This window comes from Erpetoichthys calabaricus, chromosome 1 (assembly GCF_900747795.2).
Source record: "Erpetoichthys calabaricus chromosome 1, fErpCal1.3, whole genome shotgun sequence".
NCBI classification, from domain to species: domain Eukaryota; kingdom Metazoa; phylum Chordata; class Cladistia; order Polypteriformes; family Polypteridae; genus Erpetoichthys; species Erpetoichthys calabaricus.
In genome coordinates this window covers 245,274,228-245,294,842 of record NC_041394.2, presented here as the reverse complement: position 1 = coordinate 245,294,842, position 20,615 = coordinate 245,274,228, and the positions used below count along the sequence as shown (strand labels likewise).

The window sequence follows — 20,615 nt, the reverse complement described above, 5'->3', positions numbered from 1 at the left end:
ACTATGCATGTGACAAATAAAGAATCTTGAGAATTTCAAAAACGGAGTTTACCGCACATGTATTTATTGGTTACTTTGTTAATATATATATATTTATCTGTCTGCTTATTTAAAAACATAAATTTACCCCAGGAGTCAACGTTCTGTCTAGCCCTTGTAGAAAAACCTAGACAAAAGCTGCGGTATCACCTTGGTAAACCCATGTACTTTTGGAACTGTGAGAGGAAAATAGCACGACTTTACAGACAGGAGTCCAATGCAGAACTCTACTTACTTTGTTACTTTGTAAAAAAAAATTATTAAAATGCTGATGACATAGATTGTTTTGTCTATGCTGAAATTCCAAACAGAGAACCCTATCCTGACCTCATTAAAAAGATTCAGCATATTGGGACTCGCAAGATTACAAATATTGTTTTTACAGAAGTTCTGAAATAAAAGTGAAACTAATGAAATAGCAACAATTCAAAGAAAAAACAATCTTAAAAGTGTGTATCCGGAAAACCAAATACGGGGGTTGGCGAGCGAAGCTAGCAGGGGGCAAAGCCCCCTAGTAACTTTAAAAATATAAAACGAAATTCAATGCCGTTTGGAAGACTGAAACATATTGATATTCTACACAAACTGAAAAAAATCAAAGCAATCGGTGAGGTAGATCATGAAATTTTAATATGTTATTTAAACACCTCTAAGCAAGTGCACTTTGGGTGACAGGTCAATCAGAAGGCTAAGACCTTGCAGGGCATTTTTTGGAGCAACACAATCGGTAATTTTAAAAGTTGTTGACTTCTTAGATAATTATGTGTCAATTAATAATCGCATGTCTTTCCCCAGATAACTGCAATTTTTAACTTTTTTTCATGTTTTATGACCAAGACAACAGGTAGGGAACTTTTGTACCTTCAGCACTACAAAATGGCAAAGAAAAATGAAAAAAGAAAAAATTCTGGAAAAAAATGGTCATTAAGTCGAAGAGCAGATTAACATAAATGCAAACAACGCAACTCCTGCTCTGAAAAACAAATTTATGAATATGTGGAAAAAGAGAGAATGGTGCAAAACAGTCCTACCGTAAATCTATAGATAGATAGATGATGCGAAAGGCGCTATATAACGCCCGACCCAGCACAGATTGAGGCAGAGGCACGTACTTAAATAAAACACGCTTTTATTTTTCTTCAGCCGTGGGGCACGCCTTCCCCGTGTCCCACAGGCCCAACACAGTCCCAAAACACTCACACTAACTATAACAATCCTTCTGGCACCACCACTCCTCCTCAGGCTTAGTCCTCGTCCTCCCGACTCTGGCTCTCGAGTGGTGGTGGCTGGCCTTTTTTATACCCCACCCGGAAGCATTCCAGGTGCTTGATCACCTGGCCCTAATTGCATTTCCGGGTGGGCAGAAGATTTGACCAGCCAGGCTGCAGACTCCATGCAGCTCCCCCTGGCGGCCATCTGAGCCCCCATGCGCCAGGTTGGGGAATCATCGTCTGCCAGGGAGGCTGCCACCAAGCGTCCCGGGGGAGGTATTGAGCTGTCCATGGTAGCTCCCCCGGAACAGATGCAGTAGGGGCGTCCCTGCCGGGCATGGGACCCAGCTGTCCTTCACGATAGATACTTTATTAATCCCCAAGGGGAAATTCACATACTCCAGCAGCAGCATACTGATAAAAACAATAATAATTAAAGAGCAATAAAAAATGCAGTGCAAGTTTAAAAAATAAATAAATAAATAAAACCGAGGTGGAGAGTGCAAGGCAGGTATAAAAGACAATAATCTTGTATAGTGTTAACGTTTACCCCCCTGGGTGGAACTGAAGAGTCGCATAGTGTGGGGGAGGAAAATCTCCTCAGTCCGTCAGTGGAGCAGGACAGTGACAGCAGTCTGTCGCTGAAGCTGCTCCTGTCTGGAGATGATACTGTTCAGTGGATTCTACATGATTGACAGGAGCCTGCTCAGCGCCCGTCGCTCTGCTACAGATGTCAAACTGTCCAGCTCCGTGCCTACAATAGAGCCTGCCTTCCTCACCAGTTTGTCCAGGCGTGAGGTGTCCCTCTTTATGCTGCCTCCCCAGCACACCACCGCGCAGAAGAGGGCGCTTGCCACAACCGTCTGATAGAACATCTGCAGCATCTTATTGCAGATGTTGAAGGACGCCAGCCTTCTAAGTATAGTCGGCTCTGTCCTCTCTTGCACAGAGCATCAGTATTGGCAGTCTGGAAAATTGACTCAAGCTGGAAATTGACTCGAATTTATGAATATACACAAGCATGGTCTGCAGTGGAAATGAAATCTTGCTGTACTTCTTTATATGCCATGCTTTGTGCCCCAGTAAAGGCTAATTATCGCCAACATACCAACAATACAATTGCCCACCCCTCACTCAGAACATGGAGCAAATTCAGCTATGTACTTCAAGGCAGAAAAGCTTTAATCTGTTCCTCCTCTACATGATAATAATGTTTTTCAATCCTGTCAAACCTATAAAGCAATTAATCTTTGGATAACGTCCACGATTAAAACACTTGGAGAACTGAATAGAATGTTTTTGCAACTTATGAACAATTACACTTCAACTTCCAAGCAATTTTCCAACTACTTTCAAATTAGAAATTTTGCTAAAGAAAGAAAGAAATTTATATTCCAGAATACTGATCAGTCTTGAAGTCTCAGACAGCATCTCAACAAATTATAACACCTCAAAAGACTCTTCCTTTTCCATTTAAAAGATCCTACAGTACAGTGAGAAAATGACCTTTCAATTAATATCTCAGACACTAAGTGGAAGGTGGCCATGCATATAATACACTCTAGCTCTATATACACAAAGCAATTAATAATTCAATTTAAAATCTTTTTTCTCTATCACATTTACTTCTTTTAACTATCAAACAGCCTTGGTGTCACAAATGACTCCTGACCCATTAACGGCTGTGTTTGATGTACAGTAATCCCTCCTCCATCGCAGGGGTTGCGTTCCAGAGCCACCCGCGAAATAAGAAAATCCGTGAAGTAGAAACCATATGTTTATATGGTTATTTTTATATTGTCATGCTTGGGTCACAGATTTGCGCAGAAACACAGGAGGTTGTAGAGAGACAGGAACGTTATTCAAACACTGCAAACAAACATTTGTCTCTTTTTCAAAAGTTTAAACTGTGCTCTATGACAAGACAGAGATCACAGTTTCGTCTCACAATTAAAAGAATGCAAACATATCTTCCTCTTCAAAGGAATGCCTGTCAGGAGCAGATCATGTCACAGAGATAGAGAGAGACAAAAGCAAACAAATCAATAGGGCTGTTTGCCTTTTAAGTATGCGAAGCACCGCGGCACAAAGCTGTTGAAGGTGGCAGCTCACACCCCCTCCGTCAGGAGCAGACAAAGAGAGAGAGAGTTTGTTTTTCAAGCAAAAATCAATACGTGCCCTTCGAGCTTTTAAGTATGCGAAGCACCGTGCAGCATGTACTTCAGGAAGCAGCTGCACACAGTGCAACGTCCCTATCGTCTAGGTGTGCGAACAGCCACCCTGCTCACACCCCACTACGTCAGCGCAAGAGAGAGAGAGAAAGTAAGTTGGGTAGCTTCTCAGCCATCTACCAATAGCGTCCCTTGTATGAAATCAACTGGGCAAACCAACTGAGGAAGCATGTACCAGAAATTAAAAGACCCATTGTCCGCAGAAACCTGCGAACAGCGAAAAATCCGCGATATATATTTAAATATGCTTACATATAAAATCCGCAATGGAGTGAAGCCGCGAAAGGCGAAGCGCGATATAGTGAGGGATCACTGTACTCCCAGAAGAGCTTAAAGTGGAGAAGACCAAATTGGAGTGTCATTACCTATACCACACTTTTTTTGTTCTTGTACCAAACTTTTTTGCTCCTAACTATTTTTGTCCATGCTCTTGGCTCATCTCTTCCAGGTGTAGGTTGAATTCTGTTTTGCTTCTTTCTGACCCCCACCCCCCTTTCTTTTTTCTAATTGGACTAGGAAGTCATTTGTTGTTTACATTTGAATTATTTTTATGCAATGTTATTTTTTTTTTCAAACAAAAATAATGAAAAAATTACAAAACTATTATCACACTTACACATTACAATTAGGGGCAGGGCAATTTGAGGGATGCATTGCTGGAAAGTTTATTTGCTTTGTATATTAAGGGCTCTGTTTGAATGAGTGAACAAGTTATTTTTATATCTGGTTCCTTTTTCTTTACATTAACACATATCTTCCAGTACAAGTATGCAGGAGCTAGAACCAAAATAATAGTTTTTATTATAAAACCCAAAAACTGAAAACACCTAGAAAGAGGTACTGTTTTGTTTCTGTTATTTAACAACCTTAATGTAGCCAGGAAATGTAAAATTTGGTAATTTAGTTTAGGTACTTTAAAATGCATCTATTACTCTTATACTGTTATGTAACAAAGTTTAACAAAAGCTTCTTACACTTAGAAAGGTAAAGATTCACAAACCTTACATTGAAATATGCAGTATAAAGAGAAAATGTCTCACTTGAGCCACCTCTGACCATTCCAAATCGGTCATTTTAGTAGGCAATATTGCAGAGATGAATAATCACTATAATAAAGCTTTGTGACATTAAGACCAAGCATATGCATTTTTTCAGTACCTAAAGTGCTAGCAATAATTTTGCATTGTACTTCACACTGTAATAATTCCACACTGAAAATATAATGCACAAAAATAAACGCTATATATGGTGCCAGATAATCAGTGTTTAATGTGTCATGATAGGGACTGATGCTGTTAAGATCTATGTAATTAGATGAGAATTCTCTCATTTTCTCTTTCATCATGCTTAAACGTGTCATGTTTGACAATGTGACATGATCAGAGTCATTTACATTTATACTTGCTTAGCAGACGGTTTTATCAAAAAGGACTTACAAAAGAGACCGGTAACAAAACTTGACTGCCACAAGTGAAAAGATGTAAGAGTCAGAATTTTGCCGTATCTATTAATGTCTGTGTCCTATTACTTAGACACCCAAAATTTCCAATGAAATTAAATACACAGAAAGAAACGTGGTAACTAATGTGTGCCCAGGAATAAAATGTAACAAACGCTGCTGTTTAAAGAGCCTCTTCTCCCCTTTTGAGCCATTGCGCATTAAAATGTCTGTGCACGTCATTGCAAATTGGGATACCTAAATTGCTTGCAAAACCTAAACCTATGAAAACATTCGAATACGCTGTAATCATAAGTTCGGTATATAAATATCCGCCTAATTAAAAACACAGCGAAGTTAAAATGTTTCACCTTCTGCAGAAATAGACCGCTTTCTGAACACTGAAGATTGTCATCTGATTCAGATCATGTGACTTGAAACGACCAATGGCCAGTTAGAAGCTATTTATCTAGGCAGGCCACGATGACGTAAATTGACGGGGTCAGAATACCACTTCCTACTGGCTTCCTGAACCGAAAGCCACATACAATTTGAATATATTTGAGGCACTGTACCAAGTCTGTGTGATTTTTTGAAACTTAAAAACCACCTTGTAGCAAAACTGGAAACACCTACATCGTATTAATCATCACACTACAGACTACAGAATTTATTTTACCTGTACGTAGCACAGAAAGACGTAGCGATACAATTAATAGTCACCGTGGCACGATTTTCACTTTTTTGCGATCTAACCAAAAGCGACAAATGTAACCAGAATATAAGGTGTATATTCCGACCATTTTTCCCTCAAAATCGTGCTCGCTTCGGCAGCACATATACTAAAATTGGAACGATACAGAGAAGATTAGCATGGCCCCTGCGCAAGGATGACACGCAAATTCGTGAAGCGTTCCATATTTTTTCATCGTAATATTAATATATTTTGTCAGTTTTAAAAAGAGGCAAAAATTCAAGAATGAAAACATTGGATGGGCGCCATATTGGACATGTGACCGGAAGACTGCCGGCACCCAGTGTCAATCAAACGAAATCTGTGACGTATCACTATCAGCGCTTGCGCAGAAATACAGAGTCCGCCCTTTCTCTACGGATCAGTGCAAGGTCCATATTAGGTTCTCTTCAAAAAATAAACAAGTTACTGGCCTTTACGAGCGCCCGGCCAATAGCAAACAAAAGCAAACTCTCTTCAAAAATAAACAAGTTACTGGCCTTTACGAGCGCCCGGCCAACAGCAAACAAAAGCAAACTCTCTTCAAAAATAAACAAGTTACTGGCCTTTACGAGCGCCCGGCCAACAGCAAACAAAAGCAAACATTAAAAAGCGTGTTTCTGCGGCTCACTTACCGGTGAAAATTACGTAACCAATGCTCGATTCTTTTAAGGTATTCAGATCAGAATGTAAACGTAGTGTCACGCAGAGCTTTCTTTACACAAAGTATATACAGCTTTATGAAAAACATTTGTTTTTGCATCAGTGGCAAAGTATAAACGACCGCTACTTGAGGGGAGCAGAAAGATTAACAGATTAATCCGTGACACCACGTTACCAGTATACACGTTTACATGCCACCAGTGCCTTAAGTATTTTAAAGATAGACATTAATGATTAATTAAAATCCCACTTATGTTTTTCAACATTTTTTCTCCTGCAAATATGTCGATAACTTGCCAGGTTGCATATTTTTTATACAAAGACTTAACCATTCTGAAGCTGAAAGTGGTATTAAATACAATATATATCGTGCCAATATAAAAGAATGTGACAAGCATAAATGTTCCACTCTCAAAAAGTATTACACACGTGATGAGATGAGGAAACACATTGCTGCAAAAATGCCACTTCTCATAAGCTAAAAAAAAAACAAAACACATTCTTACTATCACGATTACTCTTAATCAAATTTAAAAATGTATAGGACAGGAGTATTCTACTAAAATGGCAAGAGGTCCAGTACTTTAACTCTCCTCTCCCGCCGAGGTCCGAAAAATTAGACATCTACAAATACAGTTCATTCTTTTTCCAGTCTAAAGACAGCAGTTTAGTTAATAGCAGCAAGCCCGCGATTCTCGAAAGAATCGCAAATCCAAGAATGGCAATCACCTCATGGAGGGTGGGTGCGTCCTGGGAAATGTCATTTAATTAAATAAACATATGTGTACTAAAGCGGTTTCTTTTTGGAGCTGTGACTCATGTGGTTGTGGTGTTTCAGAAGCGCGTTGTAGGCGCCTTGTTTTCACCAGGACGTAAATGCATGACAATATCGCGGTGACACGGAGGCTCACCGTCATCACTTTGAAACACAATTGCCACTTCATTAACGATGGGAACATTGTATCGTCTCGGATCTTGTTCTTTGTCCTTTATTAGCACTAAGGCAATTGTAGTTGGTGCCACACCGTTCGCCTCTGCTTTTGTATTGGCTTCTCTTTTAACCTCATGTAGCATTTTTATAGAGTTTGCTAATGGGCGATTGTTTAAGACTTCAGCTACGTTTGTCATTATTAGCTCTGTGGTTGATATACGGCGTCATCTAGATGTAACACGTACATTTGGGCACATTTGTGGTGGTGATTTGGCTCAAGGTGCACTGTTCCAATCCGATGCAATATTTGTCAACACACGCGAAAGCAGTATGGGCCATTCCCAGGGGGGAAGCCGGTGCGTGATGAAATATCATGGAGGGTGGGCGCGTCCTGGGACATTTCATTTCAACGCGCTTCTGTTGTTGTTTTTCTTCATGCAGTCTCGTTTTTGTTTTTTTATGGCTGTGTCGTCGTATATGCGGTGGTGTGGCCGGTCGCGTCCTGGCGGCTGTACAACCTGGCGTGCACGCTTTACCTCAGGTTTAGTTCACAGGTCGTAGGCATGGTAAAGTTTCCATTTAATTCAATAACCCCATTTGAACTAAAGCGGTTTCTTTGTGTGGGCGCCTTCATTCATTGTTTTTATCCATGTTGTTAGGGCGCCACCTACTGACTCTGGTTTGAACTAAAGCGCTTTCTTTGTGTAGGCGCCTTCGTTCATTGTTTTTATCCATGTTGTTTGGGCGCCACCTACTGACTCTGGGAAGCCGCCGCGTTTTGGGAAGCCACTGCGTTTGACTCTGGGGCGGGCGCCACGGCGCAGCACATTGTGTTATTTGTTTTTGGGCGCCCCCTACTGACTTTGGGAAGCCGCTGCGTTTGACTCTGGGGCGGGTGCCGCCGCGTTTTGGGATGCCGCTGCGTTTGACTCTGGGGCGGGCGGTGCGTCCGCCGTGTATAAATTAACTGTAGTTTAGTAAGACAGATTCTTATTGAACGAAGTATAGAATGTTTATCAGCCTTGTAGTAACATGTTTAGGCATGACACAACCAATCCTTAACAAAAACAATTTTGAACAATGTACTATAGCAACCCGGAGGGCAGAAGAGGACAATACAAAATCACTCAAACAGGCAAAAATACAGTACCTATGTTGGGCAAACATGATGAATGAAAAACAAAGTGCAATAATGCCTTCATCTCTAAATTTACACCCTTCCACAACAATATAACATCCTCAAAAAAAAACAAAAAAAAACTAAAGTGCTCTTTTAGGATAAACTGAGCTTAACAATGACTTAAAACAAACTTCTTAATCTTAAAATAGATACCATAACTCACATTCACAAGCATGGTCTATGCCAGGGGTCTCCAACCTTTTTTCCCGAGAGCTACTTTTACAAAATGAAAATGGCAGAGAGCTACTCATGTCTTCTAACGTTTATTCTCATAGCTTATTTCAACCCAAACAAACTGAATAAGCTTATTTTGCCTGAACATTTACAAAATGTTGATGTCCACAACTCACATTTTGCCTTAAAACATCACAAAAAATATTTAGTTCACCTGCAAGTGCATTTGGTATGTCTGTATACATTTTCTAGTGTATCTCACACTATTGAATTAAAAACAAAACAATGCAATCAAGATATTACTTATTAATTTGTCATTTTATTTCATGTCACTGTTTCACTTCACAAGAATATTCACATCTCCAGTTCCATGTGTGATGTGTTTTTTAGTTAGTGAGATGACTGGCACTCGCCAGCTTCAGGGCGTGTTCCTCAACTCCGCTGAGCTATTGAACAAGAGAACGATTGAATTCAATTTTGTTTGATATTTAAAATAAAGTGTTACTTAGGTCTTGATGAGTTTGAGTCTGGATATTCCCTTAAGTGTATGCCACATTAAAAAGACAGATCACAATTCAGACTGTGGATCGTATTTTGTGTTAAAAAGATCGCAATATGATTTTTTGGAAAGATTGCCCATCCCTAATTTGACTAATCAAGTTTTCAAATTTATGTAGGATTCATTAACCCTTTGGCGAGCTACTTGGAAAGGGGTTGCAAGCTCGCAAGCGACGTGTTAAGATACCCCTGGTCTACACTTATCCCTAATTCAGTGGGGGAACTTTAGCCTTTCCTGCTAGCACTATGAACCCTGTGATGAATGTGTATAAATGTTCACTGCTTGTTCTTGAACTGTATTTAGTTTTAATAATGTTAACTGTTGAGAATGCTGATACACAGTTGTATGTGGAGCCAAACATGGTCATGTTATGTACTGCCACTTTGGTAAGTCCAGTCTGTAGCCGAATTTGTTAGGAGTGCACCATTCATTATCTGCAGGGGTGACAACATCAAACACTGCAAAATAATTACACAGTTTTTAATTGATCATAATTTATCAGATCCATGGAGATTTCTAAATCCACACTAAAGAGTATATTCCTTCTTCTCATCAGTACATCACTTTACTCAAGAACTGATTATTTCTTTATAGATAATTTCTTGTCCATGATAAAATCTTCCAAATACAATGCTATTATTAACTCTGACCACGCCCCTCTGATTATGGAGCTCACATTCCTATGCCTCACATACTCATCTCGCAGCTGGCATCTTAACCCCCTGTCATTAGCGGACGAGAACTGTACAGAATTTACATCCAAGCAAATTGACAAATGCATCCCCTGAGGTTTCTGCAGGAGTAGATAGGGATTAATAAAGTATCTATCTATCTATCTAGGGGAAATTCACATACTCCAGCAGCAGCATACTGATACAAAAAAAACAATATTAAATTAAAGATTGATAACAATGCAGGTAAAAACAGACAATAACTTTGTATAATGTTAACATTTACCCCCCGGGTGGAATTGAAGAGTCCTCTGGGGGTGGAACGATCTTCTCAGTCTGTCAGTGGAGCAGGACGGTGACAGCACTCTGTCGCTGAAGCTGCTCTTCTGTCTGGAGATGACACTGTTTAGTGGATGCAGTGGATTCTCCATAATTGATAGTAGCCTGCTGAGCGCCCATCGCTCTGCTACAGATGTCAAGCTGTCCAGCTCCATGCCAACAATAGAGCCTGCCTTCCTCACCAGTTTGTCCAGGTGTGAGGCGTCCTTCTTAATGCTGCCTCCCCAGCACACCACCGCGTAGAAGAGGGCGCTCGCCACAACCGTCTGATAGAACATCTGCAGCACCTTACTGCAGATGTTGAAGGACGCCAGCCTTCTAAGGAAGTATAACCGGCTCTGTCTTTTCTTACACAGAGCATTTGCAGTCCAGTCTAATTTATCATCCAGCTGCACTCCCAGGTATTTATAGGTCTGCACCCTCTGCACACAGTCACCTCTGATGATCACGGGGTCCATGAGGGGTCTGGGCCTCCTAAACTCCACCACCAGCTCCTTGGTTTTGCTGGTGTTCAAGTGTAGGTGGTTTGAGTCGCACCATTTAATAAAGTCCTTGATTAGGTCCCTATACTCCTCCTCCTGCCCACTCCTGATGCAGTCCACGATAGCAGTGTCGTCAGCGAACCTTTGCATGTGGCAGGACTCCGAGTTGTATTGGAAGTCCGATGTATATAGGCTGAACAGGACCGGAGAAAGTACAGTCCCCTGTGGCGCTCCTGTGTTGCTGACCACAATGTCAGACGTGCAGTTCCCAAGACGCACATACTGAGGTCTGTCTTTAAGATAGTCCACGATCCATGGCACCAGGTATGAATCTACTCCCATCTCTGTCAGCTTGTCCCTAAGGAGCAGAGGTTGGATTGTGTTGAAGGCGCTAGAGAAATCTAGAAACATAATTCTTACAGCACCACTGCCTCTGTCCAAGTGGGAGAGGGATCGGTGTAGCATATAGATGATGGCATCCTCCGCTCCCACCTTCTCCTGATATGCAAACTGCAGAGGGTCAAGGGCGTGTTGAACCTGTGGCCTTGGGTGGTGAAGCAGCAGCCTCTCCATGGTCTTCATCACATGTGATGTCAGAGCAACAGGCCGGAAGTCATTCAACTCATTAGGATGCGATACCTTTGGGACTGGGGTGATGCAAGATGTTTTACAAAGCCTCGGGACTCTCCCCTGTTCCAGGCTCAGGTTGAAGATGTGCTGTAGAGGACCCCCCAGCTCCGATGCACAGACCTTCAGCAGTCGTGGCGATACTCCATCTGGACCCGCTGCTTTGCTGCCACGAAGTCTCCTCAGCTCTCTGCTCACCTGCGCCGTTTTAATTGTGGGTGAGGATGTCTCTCCTATGCTGGTATCAGGAGAAGGATGTGTGGAGGGTGCAGTACTCCGAGGTGAGAGTGAGAGTGGGTTAGGGTGGTCAAACCTGTTAAAGAAGTTGTTCATTTGGTTTGCTCTCTTCACGTCTCTCTCGATGGTGGCACCCCGCTTCAAGCTGCAGCCAGTGATGATCTTCATCCCATCCCACACTTCCTTCATGCTGTTATTCTGCAACTTCTACTCCAGCTTTCTCCTGTACTGCTCCTTCGCCACCCTGAGCTGGACTCTAAGTTCCTTCTGCACGCGCTTGAGCTCATGCTGATCACCGCCTTTAAAAGCCCTTTTCTTCTGGTTCAAAAGGCCCTTGATGTCACTTGTAATCCATGGCTTGTTGTTTGCATAGCAGCGTACAGTTCTTACTGGAACTACAATGTCCATACAGAAGTTGATGTAGTCAGTAGTGCAGTCAACAATCTCCTCAATGTTCTCAAAATGTGATCCCTGCAGGATATCCCAGTCTGTAGTTCCAAAGCATTCTCTCAGAGCTTTCTCTGCCTCAGGGGACCACTTCCTGAATGAGCGTGTGATTGTAGGTAGGACCCTCACTCTTGGTTTGTAGTGAGGCTGAAGCAGAACCAGGTTATGATCTGCTTTCCCAAGCGCAGGCAGCATATTCCCAGAATACTCTGGGAAAGTCTGAAGGCTTTTTTAAGGGGGCAGATTATCTTAAATCTTTCTCACAAAAATAAATCGGAAATCAAGAAGGCATCAGAGTTAATCAGTAAAATTACTAGAATAGGTCAAGAACATGTCAGGTCTCCAAATTAAGCACATTTTAGGAAAAGACAGTCTTTGCAATCAAAACTCAACCTCTTGACAACAAAAGAAACAGAACAATTCATTTTTAAATTGCAACATCATTACTATGAACATTGACAGAAGGCGCTCAGAGCAACAAATCCATAAGCAGGGAGTTTGCAAGCAATATCCGTAATCACCAACACAGGCAGCAATAGAATAATTGGCCATGAAAATATAATGCACACATTTACAGAGTACTACAAGTCCTTAGTTCTAGTTAAAGAAAGCAAGGCACAATCTAATGCACTTTGATAAATCATGGATTTATCATGGAATTTTTGGAGCTAGATAAGTGCAGAGGAATTGGATAAACCTACTTTTCAACAGAAAACATTATTATAAACAGATGATGTGGTACTGTATATATTAGACCCACAAAATTCTGTGCCTACAGCCCTAACAGCACTAGCAAAATTTCAAAAGATATCTGGACTTAATATTAATTTGAACAATAGTGTGCTCTTTCCAGTGAATTCTTTAGCAAACAACATTAAATTTAACACCTTCCCTTTAATCATTGCAGATCAGTTTAAATATCTAGGGATCAAGTAAATATAAAGTTCTTTTTCAACAAAATTTTGCTATTTGCCTGGTGTCACGAAACACTGTCTTCGGTCAGTGTCTGCTAGTAGTTCATAGCCGGATGGTGCTCAAGGTACCCCAAAACTCAGATAAAGTACAAAGTCTCTTGAAATCAAACTGACCAATGTTTAATGGAAAAAAAAAAAAAGAAAAAAAAAAAAAGAAAAAAAGATAAACCCGTATTTGCGGGTGAGATAAAGGACAAAATCCACAAAAAAAAAAAAAAAAGTAACAATCCAGCAGAACAAAATAGTCACATCCAACAAACAGGACGAATTAAAAAAATTACTGAAAACATTCATGCGTAGTAATTATAGCCAAGGGCTCATAAAATGCACATAGTCCAAAACTGCCAAAAACAATAAAATGAGAAAAAAAAAGGTTGAATAACTGGTCCAATGGCTCAGTAGCAGCCAAAAACCTCTCTCCCCAAATGCTGAAACTCTCCCCGAAATCTAGGGAGACTTACTGGCTTAAAAGGGTTAGAAAAATACTTTTAAAACAACCTTGAGCATGGGGAAAAAAAATTAACCTTTGCAATACACACAATAGCAACACCTATCCTCAACACTCACCTCTTTACTAATGGCACAGAGGCCTTTCAAGTATTTTCTACCAAGTCGCTTAAAGGCAATGGGCTCCTACCATTCAGACAGAGGGGGAGGAACACCCCTTTATCCTCACTTTATTCCTACACATACACTATTTTACCTACATCTCACACATCTCCAGGGATTACATCTAAACTCTTAAACAAAAAACAAGACATAAAAGGAGTGGAGTAAAACTATTACCATCCCCGCACTGCGTTTGCTTTACCCTTTCCCGTTTCATTCCTCCCGACTGTTGTGAAATCAGCTGCTTGCCGGCTTTTAGCAAGCATAAAGGGGAGTACGCAGCCACACTCATGTAAAATGAAAACTGCCCATCAACTGACCACTAATGCAGCTAGTCTGCTTAAGGACTCTGCCAAGCTGGTAAGTGAAGGCATTACCTAAAATAAAAAAATCTGAAATTTACCGGAATAATGTGCTAACATTAAGCATCTTATGGGGAATCACTTCACTTTACGAATCTTTCAGCACTACACCTGTCAACTCTTTACCGTACTTTACTTGACTAAATAGCGGCTGCAGCTGGTTTTTCTGGCACCCCACACCGATGAAAGACCCGATGACTGTTCTACTACCATCACACATGGATAAAATTAAACAAGACTTGCATAAATGGTCTACCCTTCTTCTTACTTTAGGAGGAAGAATTAACATTGTAAAGATAAATATCCTCCCTAACCTTCTGTTCCAATTTCAAAACATCAACATATACATTAACAAATCTTTTTATAAGAAATTAGATTCAATCATAACCTCATTTATTTCAAATTCGAAAAATCCAGGCATTCAAAAGGAGACTCTGTAACGACCTAAATTAGAAGCAGTGGCATGCCTCTGCCTAATTTTCAACTTTATTACTGGTCAGCAAACATACAAGCTATAAAAACCTGGACATTGACACAAAGAGATGAACACACACTAGCTTGATCTGCAATAGAAATGGAATCCTGCAGCACTTCTTTATATTCCTTGCTTTGTACAGCAGTAACTACAAGGTTTTGCCAATATACTAACAACCCATTTGTCCTTCATTCACTCAAAATATGGAACCAATGTAAGAAGTACTTCAAGATAGAGAAACTTTTATCTGTGGCACCTCTACATGATAATAACCTTTTTCCACCCTCTTGAACTTGCACAGCTTTTAATGTTTGGAAAACATATGGAATTAAATCATTTAGAGATTTGTATATAAATAATGTCTTTGCATCCTACGAACAATTATATTCCAAATTTAGTCTCCCATCAACACAATTTTTCCACTATCTCCAAATTAGAAACTTTGCAAATGAAATCTACCCAGTTTTCCTCACCTCCCACCTATTCCTATTCCAGAAGTGATACTGATCAGTCTTGGAGATTCAAACAGCATTTCTATAATATATAAACACATTTTAAAGTCCCTTCCTTTTAAAGATCCCAGAGTACAGTGGGAAATCTTTTACTCTCTGACTCAACATTTCAGAAACGGAGTTGAAGTTAGCCACGTACAGAATTCACTCTAGCTCCAAATGTGCAAAACATTCAATTACTCGACTTAAAATCTTTTATTAAGCACATCTATCTTGTTTTAAATTGTCCAAGATGTTTCCAGAGCAAGATCCAACCTGCGAACATTGCAATTGATCCCCAGCTTCACTGGGTCACGTTTCAAATGCCTATCAGACAGCCTTGGTGTCACAATCCCTCCTAATCCATTAACAGCTGTGTTTGGTGTACGCCCAGATGGGCTTAAAGTGGAGAAGGACATACAAACTATAATTGCTTTGACTTCATAACTAGCACATAAGACTTGTCTTGTTCAACTGGTAGAATCCTAACCCACCAAGTCAGAGGGTAACTGATGTTAAATACTATTTGAAATTGGAAAAAATCAAAAATTCTCACTTAAGGGATCTGTTCAAAATATTTTTAAAACCTGGCAGGACCTAATCAATAACATTTTAGAATAAGCATTTATATTTGGTGAAAAGACTCCTTTTTCTCTTTACTGCTCTTAACAGTTTTGCTCTGGTTGTTTGCGTTCCTCTCTTTCTCATGGGTAGGGGTTGTTTTGATTTGAGTTTTGTAAAGTTTGTGCATCTGAATTTTTTTGTGCGCATGCACATTTCCACTTTTGTCCATACATCATGCTTTAGTGTGAATTCTACACACGGCATTGTACATGAAGTCCCAGATCACAAACAAGCACTGTTTTTTGCCTTGTATTTTAAGTTGAGGTCATTTAAGTGAGAATTCATGTCAAACAAGGAGGACAGAATATCTATTTTTCCTTGCTCTTCCAGAAACTGAGCAAACTGTCTGGTCTTATAATTGTTCTGTTGCGCCAAGAACATTTTTACTTCATTTCTAAATTGCCCAAAAGTGTGCTAGCACCCTGCCTTTGCTCAGCCATCTACCACTGCAGTACAGCAGTAGGTCATTTGAATTTGCATCAGCTTTGGTAAGGAATTCTCAAAGGAGGTGATGCCAATGTGCAGAGGATGCGTTGAGAAAATTGATAAGTTTAATCACTGCATTCATAACCTTTGCATACTTTTCTGAAAGACAGGAGCACAGAACAGATTGATGGTTAATACAGTTATATGAGGAAAGGTCAAGGTGGTCATCTCTCATTCTAGTCAGTGCTCCTTTTTTTCCCTATCATGGAAGGAGCCTGGTCAGTGGTGATGGACATTAACAGCTTTAAGACTAACCCTTCCCATTCGTAACATTTCTTTTTTGTCAAGGTAAATTTCTTCCCCTCTGGTATGTGCTGTAATATCGAAGAGGTCCTCTTCCCTGCGTGGTAAATAAAATATGACATATACCAACAGCTGGGCATAGCCACTAATATCCGTTGATTCACGAATTGCTAAAGGTGCACTCTAAATAGCAGCATCAACCTGTATTTCAACTCTTCTGGTGGTGGTTGTTGTGGCTGAAAGGAGGATTTAATTTTTTTTTCTCTCAGTTCAAACTTTTTTCCCACTATGCACTCCTTTACTATTTCCTCCTCTCTAAACGGCTTTTTATGATTTCCTAAAATCTACTGTACTCTCAGCAAACACTCGTATGCTCGCTGCTGTGCTGTGAGCGAAAGAGAGAGGACCCGTGTATATCGCTCGTGTTTGGCTTTGAGCTCGTTAAATTTTCTGATAATTTTCCTCGTCCTTGCCTTAGACTGCAGTGGGCAAGTTTCGTAAGGGCGTTTAATGTTTCCATATTTGACAACCGCAACAGATTCCGAGCAAATGAGGCACACCAGCCTCGTGGAGCTCGTTGTGGGAAGAATAAATGCATATTTTTCTGTCCTGTCATTTTGGAACACTTTTTTTCCCACTGACGTTTCTAATTTTTGTCAATGTCATCTTTTTCCAGTCACTCAAAATTGCATATGGCTGTGGGTCAGTCTTCTCGCGTCTCTACCTGGTCATAGGGTATGTAGAAACGTGTGGTCCTATAGGGACCCAGAGTGCTCCAGCTAGCCTCGTAGTGTCCTTTAAACAGTAGCTTTCATGACAAAATACTGTAATAATGACTGGCGTTATTTTTTTCCATTACGTCAAAGATTCGTGGTCCGACTTTGGACCGAAGTCCGTCATTTGGTCACCACTTGTGTAGTATTGGGGCCAAGGAGGAAAAGCTTAAAAACTTAACCAGATATGTTCAAGGACAAGATTTCAATAGATGTATTCGTCATCATAATAAAACAGAACAAAATAAAAAAAGAATATATCTGAATAGCTACAATGCACCTGACCCCAGCTTACCTGATGACTTGTTTGTATTTTGGAGTAACAAAAACAAGTTCACAACTGCGGTGACACGCCTACAATGGACCACTACAAACAGGCCTCTTATCTTAAACTCACCTGCTAAACAGTCAAGAAAGCGCTTAAAACGTTCCGAGTCGCCCTGACACACTTGTCACACGTCACTATGGGTTTTAAACGTTCGACTCTAAAATTATTTCTGTAACAAAACTGTAGAAGCCACTGTAAAGAAGAGAGCTATCAACCAAAGCGTGGACACATTTGCTGCTTAAAAAACAAATTAATCACATTTCAGAAAAGAAAAAAAAATAGCAGTAACACGTACAGGAAAATGGAGTGAATCTTAATATAAATTAACAGTTTAAAGTGTCTCCTACCTTATATAAACAAGTTGACGCACTTATTTCACGCTTAATCGCCAATAAAATCATCGACGACGAGCTTCGCGCTCCCAGCAGTCTCTGCCGCTTTGACTGACAGCAGCTCCGCCCCTTCCTCAACAATTGCCGCGCTTCGACCACAAAAATCCGATGTTTCCCAGTTTTTAAGATTGTTTTATTTAGAACCAATAGCTCCCTCTTGCCCAGTGGTACAGAAAGCAGATATATGATGATACTAAGCAGATTAATGAAGTGCTAATGACTGTTCATTTGTCCAATTCATACCCAGTAAGTGAAGGTCTTCATTAATGTTTGCGCCCAGGTCGGCCATTACGGGAATAGCCCACTGCATTGCCCGTTCGGGTAGTTGTTTGATATTACTTTAGTGCATGAATTAGGTATTCGGGATTGAATTAGTCTCATACACGCGGCTTATCAACATATTTATTTATCTAATTATTTATTTTTTCTAATAGCAACATCCCATAATAATAAAATTGCAGCATTACTTAAAGTGTCATACACCTCCTTAATACGTTATCCCCGCCTTACACGAGTTACAAAGTTTGAACATTCACCACATTCACTTTGTCCCATCTTACTACTAGTTTATCCATTCCCCAACTCACTGCATAACAAAACAAAATACTTTCTTATTCGGATTAATTTATTCAATCACATAGTCCTTCAGTTGTTGAGGTATTTTTCTCTGACGTTGAGAACTATAAAGTGTTGCGGGCTGGCGGAAATCTTTCAAGTTCAGTTCAGAATATCTTAGCTCATCAATGGCTGTTTGTTTTCCTGAGTCCAAATTTTCATGTTACAAAATACACGTTGATTGTCTAGATAAAATCTAAATATTCTCTATACATACCTCAAAGCTCCATGAAACTTTTGAGGTCTCGTCCTGATCTTACTAGAAAAAGGTCTAACGCATAGACAACAGTGATATCTCATGCCTTATAGAAATAATAGCAGTAGCGCACCTGATACAACCAGTGGATGAAGCACACATACACTCCTTTACCCAATTGTGTAGTTTCAGCCAGACAGGTGCACTAAAAGCCTTTTTATTCTTCTTCTTCTTCTTCTTCTTCTGTTTAATGGCGGTTGGTAAACCAACTTAAGGTGCATTACCGCCACCAATTGGACTGGAGTGTGATGCAGAAAGGGGAAAAAACTATAACTCGAAATACCTATATTTTCCAATTAAATGCACTCAAATAACCTTATAGTTTTTAAAAAACAGAATATGGATCTTTGAATTAACTTACACTCATCTTTATACCCTAATAATTGCTCTTATGCCAACTGATTAATTCCCAGGGATTTAGAATGTTGAACTCGTTGTAATATATATGCCACACACCCTAATAATACATGCTCTACTGTCTCTAATCTACACACTCCAGACTGATGCTGCACTGTCTTGAACTGTGTATAATTTAATTTAGTGGGCCCAATCCTGAGGCATGTTAATATAATTTATTCTCTTCTATTTTGCTAACTTTTCCTATGCATCCAACTTTATTTTGTATATATGTGTTCCCTTATTATCAGTGCCCCACATGTTTTGCCACATCTCATCAGACTTTTAATTTCTGATTTATTGAATGTTACCTCTAATTCAGTAAAAGGATGTTCAGTGCTTTTTTGCCAAATGGTCAACTATTTCATTTCCTTTGACCCCTTTATGTGCTGGGACCCATAAAAACTAACATATAAACCCATATTCTGTAACCAATATAATGCCTGAATTACTTCCAGTAGCAAGTCTGGCCTTGATGCAGAATTACCAGTTTTAATACTCTGTAGGACAGTAACGGAATCAGAACAGATAATTACCCTGTTTGGACACAGTTCTTCATTCCATTCTAGACCTAAAATAATAGCTATCAGTTCATTTGTAAATACTGACAAATAAATTGACAATCTTTTCCTTATATACACTTGTAATTCTGGAATACTCAAACGCTGATGCTGTACTTCCTGGCATACTATGTTTGGATCCGTCAGTAAACATCCTTAATATTTCATAATAATTCTGATTAAGATTAATCTTTTCAGACACACCTTGACTATTTGCTTTTAATAGATCATGTACACTAGAGTCTACTAATGTCATTGGAAAAATCCATGGCAGGGTTTCTGGGAGTACTACTTTTGGACTGATCTGAAAATTTATAAATCCCATGTTTTCAGCTTGTACTGAATCCACCCACTCAAAACTAACAAAACTTTTCTTATGGTGCTCTCAACAATCTCTTAATAATTTTACTACCAGGGGCCTCATGTATAAACGGTGCGTACGCACAGAAATGTTGCGTAAGCACGTTTCCACGTTCAAATCGCGATGTATAAAATCTACACTTGGCGTAAAGCCACACACTTTTCCACGGTACCTCATACCCTGTCGTACGCAAGTTCTCCGCTCGGTTTTGCAGACTGGCGGCACCCAGCCACAAAGCAGTGCTACTGTTCCTGTGTGGTTACCCTTTCTTAGATCCACATCCACGACGGCGGCTTTATCAAATACACTGAAATTAATCGCACATCGTTCATAAATGTAATGCATCTGATTGTAATTAACCTGTAACAATATAATGGTCCACAGAATGGTCAAACTATTCTAAATACCATAACTGCTTTAGCGTTGTAACTGTCATTGCACCTTCTTCTTCTTCTGTCAGCTGCTCCCGGTAGGGGTTGCCACAGCGGATCATCTTTTTCCATATTACTCGCACTGCACCACTCGGAGTATTTATATCACTGTATCTGAGTGTGAATCACAGATTTACAGCGATTGGAAAGAGAATTATAGGTATACAGAATCAAGCACTCTCTGCCTCAGCCATTCGCTATTTGAACTGCTCTCATAAGACCAACGCTTCACAGCCTTTTCTGTTCGGACCTTGCGGTTCACAAACAGTTTCATCCC

The 20,615-nt window shown here is 40.1% G+C and overlaps 1 non-coding gene across 1 annotated transcript; it reads left to right on the top strand.

Moving 5' to 3' along the window:
* Window positions 1-5,737: 5,737 nt before the first annotated feature.
* On the top strand, window positions 5,738-5,844 carry LOC114641229 (U6 spliceosomal RNA). Its single transcript, XR_003714289.1, has one exon. It is a non-coding gene; the product is annotated as a U6 spliceosomal RNA (small nuclear RNA).
* Window positions 5,845-20,615: the final 14,771 nt, after the last annotated feature.